Source organism: Rutidosis leptorrhynchoides, chromosome 1, assembly GCF_046630445.1.
Source record: "Rutidosis leptorrhynchoides isolate AG116_Rl617_1_P2 chromosome 1, CSIRO_AGI_Rlap_v1, whole genome shotgun sequence".
Taxonomy (NCBI): domain Eukaryota; kingdom Viridiplantae; phylum Streptophyta; class Magnoliopsida; order Asterales; family Asteraceae; genus Rutidosis; species Rutidosis leptorrhynchoides.
In genome coordinates, this window is record NC_092333.1 from 579,443,131 (window position 1) to 579,466,366 (window position 23,236).

Consider the following 23,236-nt stretch of genomic DNA (forward strand, 5'->3'; position numbering starts at 1 on the left):
GCATTCATAGCACTTCCTTGGTCCATTAGGGTTTGTCTTCACAGTTGGGGTAGTAATCTTGCAGTCTTTGCCAATATGCCCAGTTCTTTTACACTTTTCACAGACCACGTTGCAGTAGCCGGTATGATGCTTGTAGTATCTCTTGCATTGTGGTAGACTACCCTTGTAGTTAGGGTTCGAGCTAGTGTTCGTGTTGGGGTTCCTCCCGTCGTTATGCTTCTTAACGGGTTTTTGATCAAAGACTCTCCCCTTGTTGTTGTCCCACTTACGCTTCTCACTACTAGTTCCCGATTCAGATTTCTCCTTTTCTGGTTCTTTGCTGGTAATTTGGTTCATCAGGGTGTGCGCCATGCGCATATCTTCCGGGACATCAGCAGGTTTTGAAGAGGTGACATTTCCTTGGATGGACTTGGGAAGTCCCCACAAATACCGTTCCATGCGCTTAAATTCTGGGGTAACCATCGTGGGACACATCAAAGCTAGTTCCAAGTACCTTCGGTTATAACCATCAAGATCGGTTCCCACAACCTTCAACTCCCAAAACTCAGCTTCCATTTTCTGAATCTCCGTTCTGGGGCAGTACTCCTCAATCATGGTCCCCCATAAATTCCTCCCACGGTGTAGCATAAGCCTTGTCAATACCCTTAGCCTGAGCAAGTGTGTTCCACCAGGTTGAAGCGCCATCCGAAAGTGTACATGAGGCATACTTAGTCTTGTTCATTTCTGAGCAGTTGCTCACACGGAACACAGCTTCCAATTTCTCAAACCACCTCGTTAGTCCAACCGGCCCCTCAGTACCACTGAAATTTTGGGGCTTGCAGCTTTGAAACTCCTTATAGGTACACCCGTTATGATTGTGCTAATTAACCGGTGGGGCTTGAGGGTTGACATTCGCAATTGCGGCAGCTATTCGTTCAATTATCATCTCCTCAATATGTGCTGCTGTGGGCGTTGATCTTCCGTTTTCCATTTATCTACGAAACAGAAATTTCGACTTAAGTCAAAATCTAGCATTCAATAAATAGTAATACGGTATAAGGTAACCAACATGGAATCAACACATCGCATGTTAATTAAGTAATGCAACTAGATACAGATATCACAAAATCATCATACAGTAACGTAAATAGAACACCGTACATAAATTAAATAACACAAAGTTCCATTCATTAAATAAGAAAGTGACATACATCCGCATACGGTTCGTACAATACATTAGCAAAACATGAAACTACAACCGGAATTACATAATGAAATCTAATACAATAGCCCTAGGGTGATGGTGGGTAAAGGATGTTCATCATGTGGGACACCTGATCCTCAAGCTCAGTTACCCGAGCACGGAGGATATGTAGTTCCCTCGTCAGTTACTTGACGACGGGGGATGCTGGTGGGGCAGGCGGTGCAGACGGTACAGATGGAGCTGGTGGTGCAGATGATGCTGGTGGAGCAGGTGGTGCAGACGGTCCGGCACCAGAAGTAGATGCTGCATAACGGGAAGCCTTACGCACGAACGGGTCGGTGGGGTAAGGCATAACCCGCTTACGGGCGGTAACTCTAACCTTCAGCCCATGTGCGTTAACAAACGACCTACCTCCGTTAACCCCTGGAATAACAGTACCATCGAAACGATATTGCTTCTTCGGCGGGGTAGAGGGCGGCTGCACGGGCGCCTCCTCAGGGTCCTCGTCGGAATCCTTGTCGGATTCATCCTCGCTGAAGTCATCGGATGGTGGTCATCAGTCGGTATCTGCAAGGCGGGATCGGCACGACACGTCCATCAGAAAGGCGTCTGACCCAATGGTTACGTTCATTACGGAAAGTACCCTCCCCATTTTCCCCAGGAATCACAACACCACCGGAATGGTGATGTGGCTCCGAGGGTCCTGGGATGAGTGGAGCTAGAATCTCCTGTGGATCCTTGCCTCCATCTGAGATGATCACTGGGTCGGGTACATGGTTACTGTCCCCAGAGGACAAAGCGCCAGAGTCGCTGGAGGGTAACGGTGATGGGATCTGTGCGTCGGCAGTAGTAGCAGACGAGGTGGCGGATGAGTCTGAGTCGCTCTCCAAAATGATAACGGGTGGAATATCCGACATCTGAACAAGGAAAAATAACTTTTTCCATGTCAGTAAGTCATATAGCAAGCACGTATTATGCAAAGTAACTATGACAGTCTAGATCATCTATAGCAGTAAGTAGCATGGCAATAATGACAAGTATCATGCAATCGAAAGCAGATAGTAGCATGCAGTAGTGAAAACAAGTAGCAGTATATGACATATAGCTGTAAAAGTAAGCAGCAGCATGCAGCAAGTTCCGCAGAAACAAGTAAACTAGCAAGTTGTAGATTAGTCCTATTAGTGAATCCTACTCGGTCCGGTCTAGACTCACTAATGCAACCAAATTCCCTACAACCAATGCTCTGATACCAAATGTGACGCCCCGTACAAAATTACCGTGTACGGATCATCAGCAACAGGATCATTACAAGGTCAAACACTATATTCTGTTTTAAAATAAGTTGCATTCATAAAAAGGGTGACGTCTAAACCAACGTTAAATGTTTAACATACGGTAGCATGCTTCTACGAATAGAAGACAATAATAATAGTACGTGACCCATAGGTCGTTACAAATTCATTGTTTCAAAAGTAACATAGTTTGAATGTAAAGTAAATGTTTCATGCGAAGACATCTCTAATGAACGCAGCAGGAGTCTACACAGCATGACAACTACAGCGAAAGCAACCAAACCTCTAAGCTGTGATGCCCCGTACAAAACCATCGTGTATGAATCATCAACAACAGGATCATTACAAGGTTAAGTACTATATGCTGTAATAAAAGAAGTTGCATTCACGATAAAAAGGTGACGTCATAACCGACATCAAATGTTTTACACCAACAGTATGCTTCTACGAATATCAAGCATGAATAAATGTATGTGACCCTTAGGTCGTTACAAAACATAGTTTCAAATGTATTAAAGTTTGAATGCAAGGTAAACAGTTCATGTGGTGATAACACTAGAGCAGCGGGTGTCTACGGCAAGACTAGCACGACAGCGGAAGCAAATAACCTTAAGCACCTGAGAAAAACATGCTTAAAAACGTCAACACAAAGGTTGGTGAGCTATAGTTTAAGTATAACAGTATGTAAGGTAGGCCACGAGATTTCAGTGCTACAAAGAGCGTTTCAAAACAGTATGATAAAGTATATGTTAACCGTGGGCACTTGGTAACTAACTTAACGTTTATACCCCCTGAAAGTACACTTGGCAAGTGCGTATGTCTACGAAGTATTAAACACTCGTTAAATGCTAGCGTTACTAGCCCGAGTGGGGATGTCAAACCCTATGGATCTATATCTAATATTCGCGTTCACCCGTTTAAAAACCAATGACTAAATGTTACCGAGCTAAAGGGAATGTTTCTGCCGTTATATAACCCACACATATATAAGTTTAAGTACTCGTGCCTTGTATGTAAAACATAAAATGCGCATGTATTCTCAGTTCCCAAAATAAGTTAAAGTAAAAAGGGAATGCTATAACTCACAATGATAAAGTAGCGGTAAAGTATGACTCGGAAAGTAAGCAAGTAATGAAGGTTGTCCAAACGGGTCCTCAACCTAAGTCAAATAGTACTAAGTCAGTAAATCATCCGAATAGGTTTAAAAGTATGTAAATTAGGTCTTAAGGGTCATCATCATTCATCATCAAACAAAAGGCGTAAAGTAAGTTTCGTTCAAGTAAAGAATTTTAAACAAAGGCTGAGTTCGGTTAGTCACCACGGCCTCTACCCTTACTGAATTAAGGTGAGACCAGTGGCCATGGCTCCGTATATGAGTCCTTTAAGTGTGGTAAAATTTACAGAAGCAAACTCGTCTTCGTTTGACCGTGGCGACGGTCTAAGTGCGAGTAGGTCAGAAATTTCTGCACAACGTTAAAGGACATAGTGACGATCAGAGGGCCATAAATCCTAAACCGTAACTCGGATTAAGACGAGTCCTATATGAAAAGTTATCTACTCGAAAAGAGATATCTTAAAATCAAAGTTACAGTAGCCCAGGTGTACTGGTCTGTTACAGAAACCAGAAAACAGTAGGTAGAAGACAGAAAGCAAAACAATAATGGGTTCCGGTGAGTTTGGTGCTTGATGTTCATCATGGTTCTCATCCTTGATGCCTATAGCTTCAAGTGTACAACTCAATGATGTGTTTACATCATATTTACCAAGGTTTGACCATCATAACCCTTGTGTAAGTCTAAGACGTGAAGCACAACTCAATTAAGTGTTGCAAGTGTTTTGATGAACCAAAGTTACATCAAAGTCTTAGATTTAACACATACATGAACTATAAAAGTAATACTAACTAAGTTTTGACAATTATGACACAAGTGTGAGTCTAAGACATGTAGATCAACTCACTTAAGAGTTGTATGAAGTTGATGAACCAAAGTTACATCAAGGTCTTAGATCTAATACTTACATGAACTTTAAAAGTAAAAACAAGTTACAAACTTGAAAGTAAACTAACTAATCAAGATCTTAAGATGTAGAACATAGTTCTTAGTTAGATCTTGAAGATCCAAGACCCAAAAGTCTAGATCTAAGGTTATTAAGTTAAATCCAACACAAGTAAGTAAAGTTATAAATAAAGAGTTACACTTCCATGTTCTTGAATCTTTAAAGTTAACTTTAAATTTCAAGAAAGTATGAGATCAAGACTAACTTGTAGTACTTGACCAACAACAACAACAAACATGAAATTAAAGTGTATAAAATGAAGAAGTAAACTAAGTAAACAAGTTAATAGGTCATGGTTGTTCATATACTTTAAATATTCAAACCAAAGTTTGATCTTTAAGAAAGTAAACTTTAAAGTTTACTAGCATGAATTACAAGTATGAATTTAACAACTATGAACTTACAAACTTTTGAAACAATAAATGTAGAATCATAAACTAGTAAGTTTATGTTCTTGTGTTCTTGAAAATTCAAGATATTATGAAGAATCAAACTAAAGAGTTGATTCTTGAAACTAGTATGTAACAACAACAAGTAAGTAAATAATTAACAAACAAGTAATCAAACAACAAGTAACAAAAGATGATGATGATCTTGGTAGCCAAAGGCTACAGTTTTAAGAGAGAAGAAAGGGAAGAACTCAAGCTTTGTTACTTACAAAATGTAGAGAAGGATGAGAGAAAAAAATGAAGCAAGTTGAAGTATGTGTTTGAATGAGAGAAAACAAGAGAGTGAAGTAATGAAAAATGAAACCAAAATGCTCTTCAAGCCATCTAAGGCCCACGATCAGCAGTTCAAAAAAAAGGGAAGGCAAGTGTTTAATGGTTACTAGCATGAAATTGTCCTTAAAGGTGGTTACTTGAGGTGCATGCATGGGGATAACAAGCAACTAGATTCCAATGTGCATAAAACTAACTAGTTACCATCTAAAATGATACTTACAAGTAGTGTTGGGCTAATAAGTCCATAAAAGATGTAGGGTGGGCTTCTAAAGTCCAATAATACTAGTAAAGGCCCAGGTTCAATTAAAAGCCCAAGTATGTATGCAATTAACAAGTTAATCCAATTAAAAGCCCAAGTAACTAACTAACAACTTTAGTTAATTAAAATGATTAAAAAACTTAATCATGAATGCAAATAATATCTAAAAATATTATTCGTGAAAGTTTCGTGTGTCACAAAGACGTTTCGGGCAATTAAAGTCAAGTACGGGCAATCATGGCAACAAGTAAATGTAATAACATACATTCGTTTAATCACACATATTAATAATAATTATTATTAATAAATAAACGTTGGAAAATCCAAGGTCGTTACATTACCCACCTGTTAAAGAAAATTTCGTCCCGAAATTTAAGCTGAGGTAGATGGAGGAGTCGGGAGAAGGTGAGGATACTTCCGTATCATTTGATCCTCTCGTTCCCAAGTAAACTCAGGTCCTCGTTTGGCATTCCATCGTACTCGGACGATCGAAATCTTGTTGCGTTTCAAAGTTTTGATCTCACGATCCATAATCTCAACAAGCTCTTCCACGAAGTGGAGTTTGTCGTCAATTGTAAGTTCCTCAAGTGGTATGATAAGTTCAGGTGTAGCAAGACACTTCTTCAAGTTTGACACGTGGAAGGTAGGATGAACTGAGCTCAATTGTGCTGGTAGATCCAAACGGTATGCAACGGGTCCAACACGTTCCAAGATTTCAAAAGGACCAATATATCGTGGGTTTAACTTTCCATGTTTTCCAATACGGATCACACCTTTCCAAGGTGCAACCTTTAACATTACATTGTCGCCCATGTTGAATTCAAAGTCTTTACTTTTAAGATCAGCATAACTCTTTTGGCGATCACGGGCAGTCTTAAGTCTAGCTTGAATCTGAGCAATATTCTCCGTGGTTTCATGGATTACCTCGGGTCCGGTGATTTGCTTTTCGCCAACTTCGGCCCAACAAATAGGAGATCGGCACTTACAGCCATACAATGCTTCAAAAGGCACGGCATTAATGCTCGAGTGATAACTGTTGTTGTACGAGAATTCGGCTAACGGCAAATGCCTTTCCCAGGCCTTTCCAAAATCAATAGCACATGCACGCAACATGTCTTCCAATGTCTGAATCTTTCGCTCACTTTGCCCGTCAGTCTGAGGGTGATAAGCAGTACTCATGTCAAGACGAGTTCCCATGGCTTCTTGCAAAGAACGCCAAAATCTAGAAGCAAAACGGGGACCGCGATCTGAGATGATCGATAAAGGTACACCATGACGAGATACAACCTCCTTGATGTATAGTTGAGCAAGTCTCTCCATTGTATCTGTCTCCTTCATCGCTAAGAAGTGTGCAGATTTGGTAAGGCGGTCAACAATAACCCAAATAGTATCGTATCCGCCCACCGTCTTTGGTATCTTGGTGATGAAATCTATCGTTATCCTTTCCCACTTCCATTGTGGGATTTCCGGTTGTTGAAGTAAACCAGAAGGTCTCTGATGCTCGGCTTTAACCTTCGAGCAAGTCAAACACTTACCAACATAAGTCGCAACGTCCTTCTTAAGATTCGGCCACCAATACTGTTCTTTAAGGTCGTGGTACATTTTGCCTGCTCCAGGATGGATCGAATATCTCGATTTGTGTGCTTCATCAAGTATAAGGTTCCGTAGATCTCCATAATAAGGTACCCAAATTCTTTCGGCATAACATCGGAGTTCAGACTCCCTAACCTCGAATCGAGAGACAAGTATGTTCAAATGTTCATGAGATATATTTTCCTCCTTGAGGGCCTCTTCTTGGGCTACTCGGATCTGACTGTTGAGGTTCGAATGAATGGTGATGTTCAGAGCCCTAACACGAAGAGGTGTCGTCCTCTCCTTTCGGCTTAAAGCGTCAGCTACGACATTGGCCTTACCAGGATGATAACGGAGTTCACAATCGTAGTCGTTGAGCGTCTCGATCCATCGACGCTGTCTCATATTCAGTTGCTTCTGATCGAAGATGTGCTGGAGACTCTTGTGATCGGTGAAAATAGTGCTCTTAGTTCCATACAAATAATGTCTCCACAATTTGAGCGCAAAGACAACGGCTCCAAGTTCAAGATCGTGAGTAGTGTAGTTCCGCTCGTGAATCTTCAATTGGCGGGAGGCATAGGCAATAACTTTTGATCGTTGCATTAGTACACAACCAAAACCACTCTTCGATGCATCACAATAAACAACAAAGTCATCACTGCCCTCAGGAAGTGATAGGATAGGTGCGGAGGTTAACTTCTTCTTCAAAGTTTGAAATGCTGATTCGTGTGTGGGTTCCCAAATGAACTTCTTACCCTTGTAAGTCAGTGTGGTCAAAGGACGCGCAATCAGAGAAAATCCTTCAATGAAATTTCGATAGTAACCGGCGAGACCTAGGAATTGGCAAATGTGAGTTAGAGTAGTGGGGGTCTCCCACTTACTGATGGCTTCAATCTTGGCGGGATCAACTTTGATACCCTGGTCGCTCACAACATGACCCAGAAATTGAACTTCCTTCAACCAAAATTGACACTTGGAGAATATGGCGTAAAGTTGCTCTTGTCTCAAGAGTTCAAGTACTAGTCGGAGGTGTTGCTCATGTTCTTCTTCGCTCTTTGAGTAGATGAGGATATCATCTATGAAGATGATAACAAACTTATCCAAGTACGGCTTGCAGACTCGGTTCATGAGATCCATGAACACGCCAGGTGCATTTGTTAAACCGAATGGCATCACGAGAAACTCATAATGACCATAACGGGTCCTGAATATCACGTCACTTTCTTTCACCCTCAACTGGTGATAACCGGATCACAAATCGATCTTTGAGTAGACACTCGATCCTTGTAGTTGATCAAAAAGATCGTCAATTCGTGGAAGAGGATACCGATTCTTGATAGTCAATTTGTTGAGTTCACGGTAGTCGATACACATACGGAAGGATCCATCCTTCTTCTTTACAAACAACACAGGTGCGCCCCAAGGCGAGAAACTTGGTTGGATAAATCCTCGATCAAGTAGTTCTTGTAGTTGGCTTTGTAATTCTTGCATCTCGAAAGGTGCGAGTCTATAAGGTGCGCGAGCTACAGGTGCAGCTCCTGGCACTAAGTCGATCTGAAACTCTACTGCTCTTTGTGGCGGCAATCCAGGCAATTCCTCTGGGAAGACATCGGAAAATTCGTTCACAATTCGAACGTCTTTCACGCTCTTTACCTCAGTTTCTACAGCTTTCACATGTGCTAGGACAGCAAAACGTCCCTTCTTCATGATCTTTTGCGCTTTCACGCAACTAATGAGGTTCAGCTTCGAGGTACATCTCTCTCCGTAGATAACCAGTGGTTCGCCATCTCCTTGTGGTATGCGAAGTGCTTTATCTCCACAGATAATATCGGCCTTTATCTTGCTCAACCAATCCATACTGACGATCACGTCAAAACTTCCCAGTTTGATAGGTATCAAATCAATTTCGAAATCTGCACCAGCTATGTTGATAATAGCTCCTCGACTAATGTGGTCAACTTTTTCAAGTTTACCGTTGGCGACCTCGACAAGCATACTCTCTTTTAACGGGACTAATAACTAATTAATCTTATCGCAAAAATGTCTACATACATAACTTCTATCCGCACCAGTATCAAACAAGACAGAAGCTAAAAGATTGTTGATGTTGAATATACCTGTCACCAAGTCGGGGTTTTCGCGTGCGTCCCTTGCATTAACATTGAAAGCTCTAGCGCGGGGTGGTCCGCCATCTTTTCGCTTATTTGGACACGTATTTCTGAAATGACCTGTCTGCCCGCATTCGTAACACTTCCTTGGCCCTGTGGGGGTTCAGCTTCCCATTCAAAGTGGTGACCTTGCAGTCTTTTCCAACATGCCCAGACCGTTGGCACTTCTCGCATACAACATTGCAATACCCAGTGTGGTGTTTGTAACACCTCTTGCATTGAGGTAGGGTTCCCTTGTAGTTTGGGTTGGAGTTGGTGTTATTGTTGGGGTTGGGGTTTCCACCGTTGTTGTTTCCCCTGAAACCCTCATGTCTTTTCGCCCGGTTTTGATCATAGTTCCTTCCCCTGTTGTTGTTGTTGTTGTTGTGGTTATCCCATTTGCGCTTCTCGCTAGTACTCGCTTCAGATTTAGTTTTCTCCGGTTCATCGATGGTTATCTGATTCATTAAAGTATGCGCCATGCGCATCGCTTCGGGAACATTCAGTGGCTTGGACGAGGTAACATTACCCTTGATGGACTTAGGGAGTCCCCAAAAGTATCTCTCCATACGCTTGAATTCCGGGGTGACCATTGTCGGACACATCAGGGCTAGTTCCAAAAATCTCCTGTTGTAACCATCAAGGTCGTTCCCGACGGCCTTTAACTGCATGAATTCCATTTCCATCTTTTGGATTTCGGTTCTCGGACAATACTCCTCAATCATGGCACACTTAAATTCTTCCCATGGCGTAGCATACGCCTCATCAATGCCTTGTGCCTGTGCCATTGTGTTCCACCACGTGAGTGCGCCGTCAGATAGCGTGCAAGAAGCAAATTTGGTTTTGTTGTCCTCCGAACAGTTGCTAACTCGGAATACTGATTCAAGTTTCTCGAACCATCTGGTGAGACCAACCGGTCCCTCAGTGCCGCTGAAGTTATGTGGTTTACAGCTCTGGAATTCCTTGTAAGTACACCCATTTCGAATGGGTTGAATAACCGGTGGTGGTGGTGGTGGTGGTGGAGCTTGGGGTTGAATTTCCGCAATGGCTGCGGCTACACGTTCTTGGATCATCTCTTCAATTTGAGCAGCAGTAGGTGTGGATCGACCGTTAGCCATGGTGTTCTATACAAACATTTTGACTCAAGTCAAAATCCAGCATTCAATATATAATAATATAGTATGTAGTAACCAACATGGAATCAAAACATCACATGTTATTAAATAACGCATCTAGGTATAAATACCACAGAATCATCGTATAGTAATGTAAATAGAACATCGTGCAAGAATTAAATAACGTAAAGTTCCATTCATTAATAATAATAAGTTTCATACATCTGAATAAGTTCGTACAATACATGAGTAATACAATAAACTACAACTAGATTACATAATGAAATCTAAATACAAAAGCCCTATGGTGAAGGTGGGTGAAGGATGTCCATAACCTGAGACATCTGCTCCTCAAGCTCAGCTACCCGAGCTCGGAGGATCTCTACCTCCCTTGTCAATTCCTCGACAGTGGGAGTTGGTGGGGCAGGCGGTGCTGGTGGTGCAGGTGGGGCCAGTGGAGCGGATGGTGCTGGTGGAGCGGGTGGTGCAGACCGCACGAAACGGGGTGCAAATGTCCCGGCTTCGGTAATAATTAGCACGTAACGAGGTGCCTTACGTATGAGTGGGTCGGCAGGGTACGGCACAAGACGCTTACGGGCAGTAACCCTCCGACGCCGACCAAAAGTGTCAGTGAAAGCACGACCTCCATTCACCCCTGGAATGACGGTGCCATCAGGACGGTACCGCTTCTTCGGCGGGGTGGAGGGTGCCTGTATAGGCACGTCATCAAGGTTCTCTTCGTCAGAGTCACTGGAGTCATCTGTAGAGGAGTCATCGGATGAAGGATCATCAGAATCATGTGGGCCTGGCGAAATTGGCACTAAACGTCCATCTGGCGCGCGTCGGCACGGCATGCGCATATGGTTACGGAATGGCCCTTCCCCGAACTCCGCAGGAATCACAACACCACTAGTAGCCACTGGTGCAGGCGTCTGGCTGCTAGTCCCGGAAGATGAAGCTGTAACACCCTAGGCAAATCCCACATCGCCCATGGACATGAGTGATCATGGGATTATAATGTAATACTCACGCTTAAATGACACAACGCGTTTTAGGACCACAGGCAGAGCAGATGTGTGAGTACGCTGCAGTTAAGCGTGCTCAGGCGAGAGCACTACCAGGATGGGTGACCTCCTGGGAAAGTGCTTCTCGTGTGTGGTCGCCAAGAAAAAGCCGTGCGCCTGCGGGCAAAGCGGACAATATTGTGGTCATGTTAAGCTGGGGTGTTACAGAATGGTATCAGAGCCACTCATGTGCCGTTGGGGGTGGTGGGGCAAACCTCATCGAGGACGATGAGTCCCTAAGGGGGGGTGAATGTAACACCCTAGGCAAATCCCACATCGCCCATGGACATGAGTGATCATGGGATTATAATGTAATACTCACGCTTAAATGACACAACGCGTTTTGGGACCACAGGCAGAGCAGATGTGTGAGTACGCTGCAGTTAAACGTGCTCAGGCGAGAGCACTACCAGGATGGGTGACCTCCTGGAAAAGTGCTTCTCGTGTGTGGTCGCCAAGAAAAAGCCGTGCGCCTGCGGGCAAAGCGGACAATATTGTGGTCATGTTAAGCTATATTGTGGTCATGTTAAGCTGGGGTGTTACAGAAGCACCGGGGTCACTTGTGCGTATTGGGATCGGTGGATCGACAACGGTGGTAGGTGGAGTAGCTGAAGAGTCTAAACTGCCCAAAACAATAGCAGGTGGTACATCCGACATCTGAACAAGGAAAAATAAATTTTCCATGTCAGTAAGTCATAAAGCAAGCACGTATTAGGCCAACAGCTTAAATCATGTATAACAATAAGTAGCATGGCAATAATAACGAATCGTATAGAAGTAGCATGCAATCAGAAGCAATTAATATCATACAGTAGTGAAATCATGTAGTAGCATATAGCATATAGCAGTGAAAGTAAGCAGCAGCATGCAGTAAGTTCAGCAGAAACACGTAAACTAGCAAGTTGTAGATTAGTCCTATTAGTGAATCCTACTCGAGTCGGTCTTAGACTCACTAGTGCAACCTAATTCCCTACAACCAATGCTCTGATACCAAATGTGATGCCCCGTACAAAATCATTGTGTACAAATCATCAACAACAGGATCATTACAAGGTTAAGTACTATATGCTGTAATAAAAGAATTTGCATTCACGATAAAAAAGGTGACGTCATAACCGACATCAAATGTTTTACACCAACAGTATGCTTCTACGAATATCAAGCATGAATAAATGTATGCGACCCTTAGGTCGTTACAAAACATAGTTTCAAATGTATTAAAGTTTGAATGCAAGGTAAACAGTTCATGCGGTGATAACACTAGAGCAGCGGGTGTCTACGGCAAGACTAGCATGACAGCGGAAGTAAATAACCTTAAGCACCTGAGAAAAACATGCTTAAAATGTCAACACAAAGGTTGGTGAGCTATAGTTTAAGTATAACAGTATGTAAGGTAGGCCACGAGATTTCAGTGCTACAAAGAGTGTTTCAAAACAGTATGATAAAGTATATGTTAACCGTGGGCACTTGGTAACTAACTTAACGTTTATACCCCCTGAAAGTACACTTGGCAAGTGCATATGTCTACGAAGTATTAAACACTCGTTAAATGCTAGCGCTACTAGCCCGAGTGGGGATGTCAAACCCTATGGATCCATATCTAAGATTCGCATTCACCGGTTCAAAAACCAATGACTAAACGTTACCGAGCTAAAGGGAATGTTTATGCCGTTATATAACTCACACATATATAAGTTTAAGTACTCGTGCCTAGTATGTAAAACGTAAAATGCACATGTATTCTCAGTTCCCAAAATAAGTTAAAGTAAAAAGGGAATGCTATAACTCACAATGATAAAGTAGCGGTAAAGTATGACTCGGAAAGTAAGCAAGTAATGAAGGTTGTCCAAACGGGTCCTCAACCTAAGTCAAATAGTACTAAGTCAGTAAATCGTCCGAATAGGTTTAAAAGTATGTAAATTAGGTCTTAAGGGTCATCATCATTCATCATCAAACAAAAGGCGTAAAGTAAGTTTCTTTCAAGTAAAGAATTTTAAACAAAGGCTGAGTTCGGTTAGTCACCACGGCCTCTACCCTTACTGAATTAAGGTGAGACCAGTGGCCATGGCTCCGTATATGAGTCCTTTAAGTGTGGTAAAATTTACAGAAGCAAACTCGTCTTCGTTTGACCGTGGCGACGGTCTAAGTGCGAGTAGGTCAGAAATTTCTGCACAACGTTAAAGGACATAGTGACGATCAGAGGGCCATAAATCCTAAACCGTAACTCGGATTAAGACGAGTCCTATATGAAAAGTTATCTACTCAAAAAGAGATATCTGAAAATCAAGGTTACAGTAGCCCAGGTGTACTGTTCTGTTACAGAAACCAGAAAACAGTAGGTAGAAGACAGAAAGCAGAAAAATAATGGGTTCCGGTGAGTTTGGTGCTTGATGTTCATCATGGTTCTCATCCTTGATGCCTATAGCTTCAAGTGTACAACTCAATGATGTGTTTACATCATATTTACCAAGGTTTGACCATCATAACCCTTGTGTAAGTCTAAGACGTGAAGCACAACTCAATTAAGTGTTGCAAGTGTTTTGATGAACCAAAGTTACATCAAAGTCTTAGATTTAACACATACATGAACTATAAAAGTAATACTAACTAAGTTTTGACAATTATGACACAAGTGTGAGTCTAAGACATGTAGATCAACTCACTTAAGAGTTGTATGAAGTTGATGAACCAAAGTTACATCAAGGTCTTAGATCTAATACTTACATGAACTTTAAAAGTAAAAACAAGTTACAAACTTGAAAGTAAACTAACTAATCAAGATCTTAAGATGTAGAACATAGTTCTTAGTTAGATCTTGAAGATCCAAGACCCAAAAGTCTAGATCTAAGGTTATTAAGTTAAATCCAACACAAGTAAGTAAAGTTATAAATAAAGAGTTACACTTCCATGTTCTTGAATCTTTAAAGTTAACTTTAAATTTCAAGAAAGTATGAGATCAAGACTAACTTGTAGTACTTGACCAACAACAACAACAAACATGAAATTAAAGTGTATAAAATGAAGAAGTAAACTAAGTAAACAAGTTAATAGGTCATGGTTGTTCATATACTTTAAATATTCAAACCAAAGTTTGATCTTTAAGAAAGTAAACTTTAAAGTTTACTAGCATGAATTACAAGTATGAATTTAACAACTATGAACTTACAAACTTTTGAAACAATAAATGTAGAATCATAAACTAGTAAGTTTATGTTCTTGTGTTCTTGAAAATTCAAGATATTATGAAGAATCAAACTAAAGAGTTGATTCTTGAAACTAGTATGTAACAACAACAAGTAAGTAAATAATTAACAAACAAGTAATCAAACAACAAGTAACAAAAGATGATGATGATCTTGGTAGCCAAAGGCTACGGTTTTAAGAGAGAATAAAGGGAAGAACTCAAGCTTTGTTACTTACAAAATGTAGAGAAGGATGAGAGAAAAAAATGAAGCAAGTTGAAGTGTGTGTTTGAATGAGAGAAAACAAGAGAGTGAAGTAATGAAAAATGAAACCAAAATGCTCTTCAAGCCATCTAAGGCCCACGGTCAGCAGTTCAAAAAAAAGGGAAGGCAAGTGTTTAATGGTTACTAGCATGAGATTGTCCTTAAAGGTGGTTACTTGAGGTGCATGCATGGGGATAACAAGCAACTAGATTCCAATGTGCATAAAACTAACTAGTTACCATCTAAAATGATACTTACAAGTAGTGTTGGGCTAATAAGTCCATAAAAGATGTAGGGTGGGCTTCTAAAGTCCAATAACACTAGTAAAGGCCCAGGTTCAATTAAAAGCCCAAGTATGTATGCAATTAACAAGTTAATTCAATTAAAAGCCCAAGTAACTAACTAACAACTTTAGTTAATTAAAATGATTAATAAACTTAATCATGAATGCAAATAATATCTAAAAATATTATTCGTGAAAGTTTCGTGTGTCACAAAGACGTTTCGGGCAATTGAAGTCAAGTACGAGCAATCATGGCAACAAGTAAATGTAATAACATACATTCATTTAATCACGCGTATTAATAATAATAATTATTAATAAATAAACGTTGGAAAATCCAAGGTCGTTACATAAGCACCTGAGAAAACATGCTTAAAAATGTCAACACGAATGTTGGTGAGCTATAGTTTAAGTATAACAGTAATGTAAGGTAGGCCATGAGATTTCAGTATTTCAAAACAGTATGAAAAGTATATGCATAACCGTGGGCACTTGGTAACTAACTTAACGTAATATCACCCCCTGAAAGTACACTTGGTGAGTGCGTATGTTTACGAAGTATTAAACACCCGTTAAATGCTAGCGCTACTAGCCCGAATGGGGATGTCAAACCCTATGGATCCATATCTAAGATTCGAGTTCACCTGTTCAAAGACCAATGACTAAACGTTACCGAGCTAAGGGGAAAGTTTATGCCGTTGTATAACCCACACATATAATAAGTTTAAGTACTAGTTCCTAGTATATAAAACGTAAAACACGCAAGTATTCTCAGTTCCCAAAATAGTTAAAGTAAAAAGGGATGCTATAACTCACAGTGAAAAGTAGTAAAGTCGGTACGAGAATAAGTAGGCAAGTAGTTGGTCCGGAAGGTCCTCAACCTAAGTCAAAAGTTACTAATTCAGTAAATCGTTCCCAAAGGTTTAAACGTATGTAAATTAGGTCTTAAGTATCATCATCAAACAAAAAGTGTAAAGTAAGTTTTATTCAAGAATAGAGTTTGAAACAAAGGCTGACTTCGTTCAGTCGCCACCACCTCTATAAAAACTGAAATGAGGTGAGAACAGTGGCCATAGCTCCATATATGAGTCCCCTAGTTGTTGACCAATTTCCAGAACCAAACTCGTCTTCGTTTGACCATGGTGACGGTTTAAGTGCGAGTAGGTCAGAAATTTCAGCACAACGTTAATAGGGCGTAGTGACTTTCGGAAGGCCATAAATCCTAAACCGTAACTCGGATTAAGACGAGGCCTAAACGGAAAATCATCTAATCGAACTGAACTAACTGGAAATATACTTTTCCAGTAGCCCAGGTTACTGATCATACCCAGAAAACAGTAGTCAAGGTGTTCCGGTGGGTTCTTGGTGCTTGATGCTCATCACGGTTCTCATCCTTGATGCTTATAGCTTCAACTGTACAACTCGTTGATGTGTTTGCATCATCTTTACAAAGTTTTGGCCATCATAACACTAATCTATGTCTAAGATATATAGCACAACTCATTTAAGGGTTGTAAGTAGTTTGATGAACCAAAGTTACATCAAGATCTTAGATCCGACACATACATGAGTTCTAATAGTAATATTAAGCTACAAACTTGAAAGTAAACTAAATAAACAAGATCTTAAATTGTAGAACCTAGATCTTAGTTAGATCTTAAAGATCCTAGACTAAAAAGTCTAGATCTAGTGTTCTTAAGTTAAACCCTAAGTTATAGAACTTGGATCTTTACTTTAATGAAACCATAAGTTATGAAACTTAGATTTCAATCTTGTAAAATGTATGTAAGCTTATAAGCTCTTGTTTACAACAAAATTAGAAGATCATAAGCTATAGAAACTTAGATCTAACATAAGTGTATGAAGTTATAACTAGAAAGTTAAACTTCCATGTTCTTGAACTTATAAGTTTAACTTTAGTTTCAAGAAATATGAGATCAAGTTTAACTAGTAATACATGACCAAATTAACAACATCACAACTTTAAATAAATAAAATGAAGAAATAAACTAAAGTTACAAGTATTATGTTTATGTTTGTTTCATACTTAAGAAGATTCAAATCAAAGTTTGGATCTTAGAAAAGTAAACTTTAAGTCTACAAAACATGAACACAAGTAAGCTCTCAAGGCTTATGAGTTTTAAATCTTTATAACATTTAAGTGTAGAACCATAAGTTATAGAAACTTAGATCCTTGTTCTTGTTTCTTCATCAAACAAAGATGGAAGGAACAAGATTCATGAAGATACAAACTAACAAGTTTGATCTTTAACAACAAACAAACATCAAACAAGTAATATGATGATGATATGATTCGGTTTTTCAAAGGAAAAAAAAGGAAGAAGAAAAAGATATAATGCTTACAATTTTAGAGAGAAAGTTGAGAGAAAATAAGTGTAAGTATGTGTGTGTAAAAATGAGGTTCAATACTAGTGTATATGTAACAAAAATTGAAAAAAAAGAACTCCCTCCCCTTGCTAGTAAACCGTCGGCCTAGGGTCAAAAAAAGGAAGTTAAATGCTCAACTTTCATGCATGGGAGCTTGGTGTATGATAAGAAGGGGTAATAAGGTTAAGTGCATAGAAAAGAGGTGCAAGCATGCTTGTAGTATTTGTCTCCTCATATCACTAATTAATCTAGTTTAAGCCTTAATAATTCACTAGCTTAAAAGTGGGCTTACAAGTCCATTAAGAAAGTAGGGTGGACTTCCAAGTCCAAATCCATTAATAAAGGCCCAAGTCCAAGTAACCAACAAATAAATAAAAGGCCCAAGTAATTAAATAGTTACATTAGTTAATTAAAAATGATTAATAATAATTCATCATGAACGTAAATAATATTCGAAATATTATTCGTGAAAAGTACGTGTCGAATAGATGAGTCGGGCCATGAAAAGTCAAATACGGTAACAAGTAAAATGTATAAAAATACATTTATTAAAGCGCAAGTATTAATAATAAATATTAATAATATAAGTTGGAAAATATAGGGTCATTACAAGACCCTTTGATGATGATGATGATGTCGTGAATGAGAAGGGAAGAAGAAGAAGAAAGTTTAAAACTTACACTTTTTAGAGTGAGAAAGACTAGAGAGAGAATTAGAGAGTATGTGTGTGTAATTTATGAATGAGATCAAGTGTGAAATGGGATGAATAAGCTTGGTATTTATAGAAGGTGAGGGTGTGGAGAGGTGGTGGTGGCCGTAGGTATTGGGGAGGGGACAAGGGGGACAACTTTTACTTTTTGGTTAATGGTTGTCTAAAGTTGGTGCTTATGTTGGGATCCCATGCAACATTAAGGATAATGGTAAGCAAAAATTCTAGTATGTTGACTCTTATAAATGGGCATTTTTCTTACATTAATATGGGTCACTAACTTATTAAAATTGGGCTAATTAAATAGTCTACTAGTTAGTGTAGAGTGGGCTAAAGTCCAACAAGGTAGAAAGTCCAACAAGACTAACTAGTGTGTTCTAGTAAATTACTAAGCATAATTAAGCATCCAAAAACCCAAGTAAATGTTATTATAAAATAACAATTAGTATTTCGTAGTCATAATATTCCGATTATGACCAAAGTTAAGCGTGTACCGACAAACATAGCTCGTTCTAAACGTTAAGTGACACTAACGGTCGTAAAGGCTTCTGGGGATCAAGTTAAGTAACCTACGTACTTAAAGGCACGCTTTAACACATAAACGAAAGTAATCCACATGTAGTAAGATCCCAGAGTATAATATAACTCAGTACGCACAAATACGCAGTTTCGTGAAAGCACAAAGCACAAAAGCAAGTCGAAAAAGTCGGGTCGTTACATTACCCACCTGTTAATGAAAATTTCGTCCAGGAATTTTAAGCTGAGGTAGATGGTAGAGTTGTGAAGAGGTAAGGATATTTTTGTTTCATCTGATCCTCTCGCTCCCAAGTAAACTCAGGTCCTCGTTTTGCATTCCATCGGACTCAGACGATCGGAATCTTGTTACATTTCAAGGTCTTGACCTCACGGTCCATAATTTTGACAGGTTCTTCCACAAAATGGAGTTTGTCGTCAATCTTAAGCTCCTCTAGAGGTATGACGAGTTCTGGTTCAGCAAGACATTTCTTCAGATTCGACACGTGGAAAGTGGGGTGAACTGCGCTCAATTGAGTCGGAAGATCCAAACGGTAAGCAATGGGTCCAACACGCTCTAAGACTTCAAAAGGACCAATGTATCGCGGATTCAACTTCCCATGCTTTCCGAAACGGATTACACCTTTCCAAGGTGTGACTTTCAACATAACGCGGTTGCCGATTTGAAATTCGCGATCTCCACGTTTAAGGTCGGCATAGCTCTTTTGACGATCACGGGCCGTCTTGAGCCTCGATTGAATTTGGACAATCTTCTCGGTTGTTTCATGGACGAGTTCGGGACCGGTGAGTTGTTTTTCACCTACTTCGCCCCAACAGATAGGAGAACAACATTTACGGCCATACAATGCTTCAAAAGGTGCGGCCTTAATGCTTGCGTGATAACTGTTATTGTAAGAGAATTCGGCTAACGGCAAATGTCTCTCCCAAGCTTTCCCGAAATCAATAACACAAGCACGTAACATGTCCTCCAGGGTTTGGATCGTGCACTCCCTCTGTCCATCGGTATGCAGGTGATACACTGTACTCATATCTAGACGTGTTCCCAAGGCTTCTTGTAAAGAACGCCAAAATCTAGAAGCGAAACGGGCGTCTCGGTCTGAAATAATCGATAAGGGTATACCATACGAGATACAATCTCCTTTATGTATAACTGCACCAGTCTCTCCATCGTATCAGTTTCCTTCATGGCTAGGAAGTGTACAGATTTGGTAAGATGGTCAACGATAACCCAGATGGTATCATAACCTCCTACCATCTTCGGTAGCTTTGTGATGAAGTCCATTGTTATTCCTTCCCACTTCCATTGTGAGATTTCGGGTTTTTGAAGTAACCCAGACGGCTTCTGATGTTCAGCTTTGATCTTGGAACAAGTTAAACACTTTCCAACATATGCTGCAACATCCCTTTTGAGGTTTAGCCACCAATATTGAACCTTGAGTTCGTGGTACATCTTACCAGCTCCTGGATGAATTGAATACCTTAACTTGTGGTCTTCGTCTAGAATAAGGCTCCGTAAATCCCCATAACTAGGTACCCAGATTCTTCCGGCAAATTATTGGAGTCCAGTCTCCTTGACCTTAAATCGAGAAACAAGAATGTTCAAGTGCTCTTGAGCAATATTCTCCTCCTTGATAGCCTCATCTTGAGCTATGCGAATCTGGCTGTTGAGATTCGTCTGAATGGTGATGTTCAAGGCACGGACACGAAGAGGTACCGTTCTCTCCTTTCGGCTTAAGGCATCGGCTACAACATTTGCCTTGCCAGGGTGGTAACGAAGTTCACAATCATAGTCGTTCAACATCTCGATCCATCGACGTTGTCTCATATTCAGTTGATTCTGATCGAATATGTGTTGGAGGCTTTTGTGAAGATATTACTCTTAGTCCCATAAAGATAGTGTCTCCACGGTTTTAGTGCGAAGACAACAGCTCCAAGCTCGAGATTGTGAGTTGTGTAGTTTTGCTCGTGAATCTTTAGTTGTCGGGAGGCATAAGCAATAAACTTCTTCTGTTGCATCAATACACATCCAAAGCCTTGTCGGGAGGCATCACAATACACAACGAAGTCATCACTGCCTTTAGGAAGGGACAGAATAGGTGCAGTGGTTAACTTCTGCTTCAGGGTTTGGAATGCCGATTCTTGCTCGGTTTCCCAAAGGAACTTCTTCCCCTTATGAGTTAATGCAGTCAAAGGACGCGCAATCAGAGAGAAACCTTCAATGAACCTTCAGTAATAACCGGCGAGGCCTAAGAATTGGCAGATATGAGTCGGAGTAGTGGGGTTTCCCGTTGCTGATAGCTTCGATCTTTGCGGGATCGACTTTGATACCCTGATCGCTCACGATATGACCGAGAAATTGAACTTCCTTCAACCAAAATTCGCACTTAGAGAATTTGGCATAAAGTTGCTCTTGTCTCAAGAGTTCTAGCACGAGTCGAAGATGTTGCTTATGTTCTGTTTCACTTTTGGAATAGATGAGGATATCATCTATGAAGACGATAACGAACTTGTCCAGATATGGCTTGCATACACGATTCATGAGATCCATAAATACTGCAGGTGCGTTGGTTAAACCGAATGGCATCACTAGAAACTCATAGTGACTGTATCGGGTTCTGAATGCAGTCTTCATCACATCGCTCTCCTTCACCCTCAACTGGTGATAAACTGATCGTAAATCAATCTTGGAGTAAACACTGGATCCTTGCAGCTGATCGAAAAGATCGTCAATTCTAGGAAGGGGATACCGATTCTTGATCGTCAACTTGTTCAGCTCTCGATAGTCGATACACATGTGGAAAGATCCATCCTTCTTCTTCACGAACAAAACAGGTGTGCCCCAAGGCGATGAACTCGGTTAGATAAACCCTCGGTCTAGCAATTCCTGCAGTTGACTCTTCAAATCTTGTAGTTCAGAAGGTGCAAGTCGATAAGGTGCGTGAGCTACGGGTGCAGCTCCTGGCACTAGGTTGATCTGAAACTCCACTGCTCTCGATGGCGGTAATCCAGCCAACTCTTCTGGAAAGACGTCGGGAAATTCGTTCACAATTCGTACTTCATCCACGCTCTTCTCTTCAACTTCTAGCTTCTTCACATGTGCCAGAATAGCAAAACGCCCATTCTTCATAACCTTTTGTACCTTCAAGCAACTAATAAGGTTCAACTTCGGACTACATCTCTCTCCGTAAACAATCAGTGGCTCTCCAGTCTCGCCTGGTATACGGAGAATCCTCTCTCTACAAATAACTTCTGCTCTTACCTTGGACAACCAGTTCATACCGACAATTACATCAAAGCTTCCCAACTTGATGGGTATTAAATCAATCTCAAAATACACTCTAGCTAGGTTTATAATACCTCCTCGGCCAATTTGGTCAACTTTCTCAAGTTTTTCATTGGCTACCTTAACAAGCATACTCTCCTCCAAAGGAACTAACGACCAATCTATCTTAGAACAAAAGTTTCTACATACATAACTCCTATCGGCACCAGTATCAAAAAGAACAGAAGCTAATAGTTTATTGATAGTGAATGTACCTGTAACCAAGTCAGGATTCTCGCGGGCATCTCTTGTGTTCATGTTGAAGGCTCTTCCACGGACTGGCCCGCCATCCTTCTTCTTGTTGGGACATTCATTCTTGAAGTGGCCCTGTTGTCCGCACTCATAGCACCTCCTTGGTCCATTTGAGTTTGTCCTCACAGCTGGGGCGGTGCTTTTACAGTCTCTACCGATGTGTCCCATCCTTTTGCACTTCTCACACACTACATTGCATTGTCCAGTATGATACTTGTAGCATCTCTTACACTGAGGAAAGGTACCTTTGTAGTTAGGGTTTGAGCTAAGATTCGGGTTCGGGTTCCTCCAGTCGTTGTTCCCTATGAAATTCTCATACCTCTTAGCTGGGTTCTAGTCAAAACCTTTTCCATTGTTTTCGTCCCACTTATGTTTCCCATTACTAGCTCCCGATACTGATTTTTCCTTCTCTAGCTCTTGGCGGGTAATTTGATTCATCAGGGTGTGCGCCATGCGCATAGCTTTCGGGACATTTGCTGGTTTCGATGAAGTGACATTTTCTTGAATGTCCTTGGGGAGTCCCCACAGATACCTCTCCATCCGCTTGTACTCCGGAGTAACTATTGTGGGGCACATCAAAGCTAACTCCAAGTACCTTCGGTTATAGCCATCAAGATCACTTCCTACAACTTTCAGTTCCCAAAACTCCGCTTCCATTTTCTGAATTTTGGTTCTGGGGTAGTACTCCTCGATCATAGCCCTCTTAAACTCTTCCCATGGTGTAGCATAAGCTTCGTCAATTCCTCGCGCCTGGGCGAGCGTATTCCACCAAGTCAAAGCGCCATCCGACAAAGTGCAGGATGCGAACTTAGTCTTATTTCCCTCGGAGCAGTTACTCATACGGAACACACATTCCAACTTCTCAAACCATCTCGTCAGCCCAACTGGCC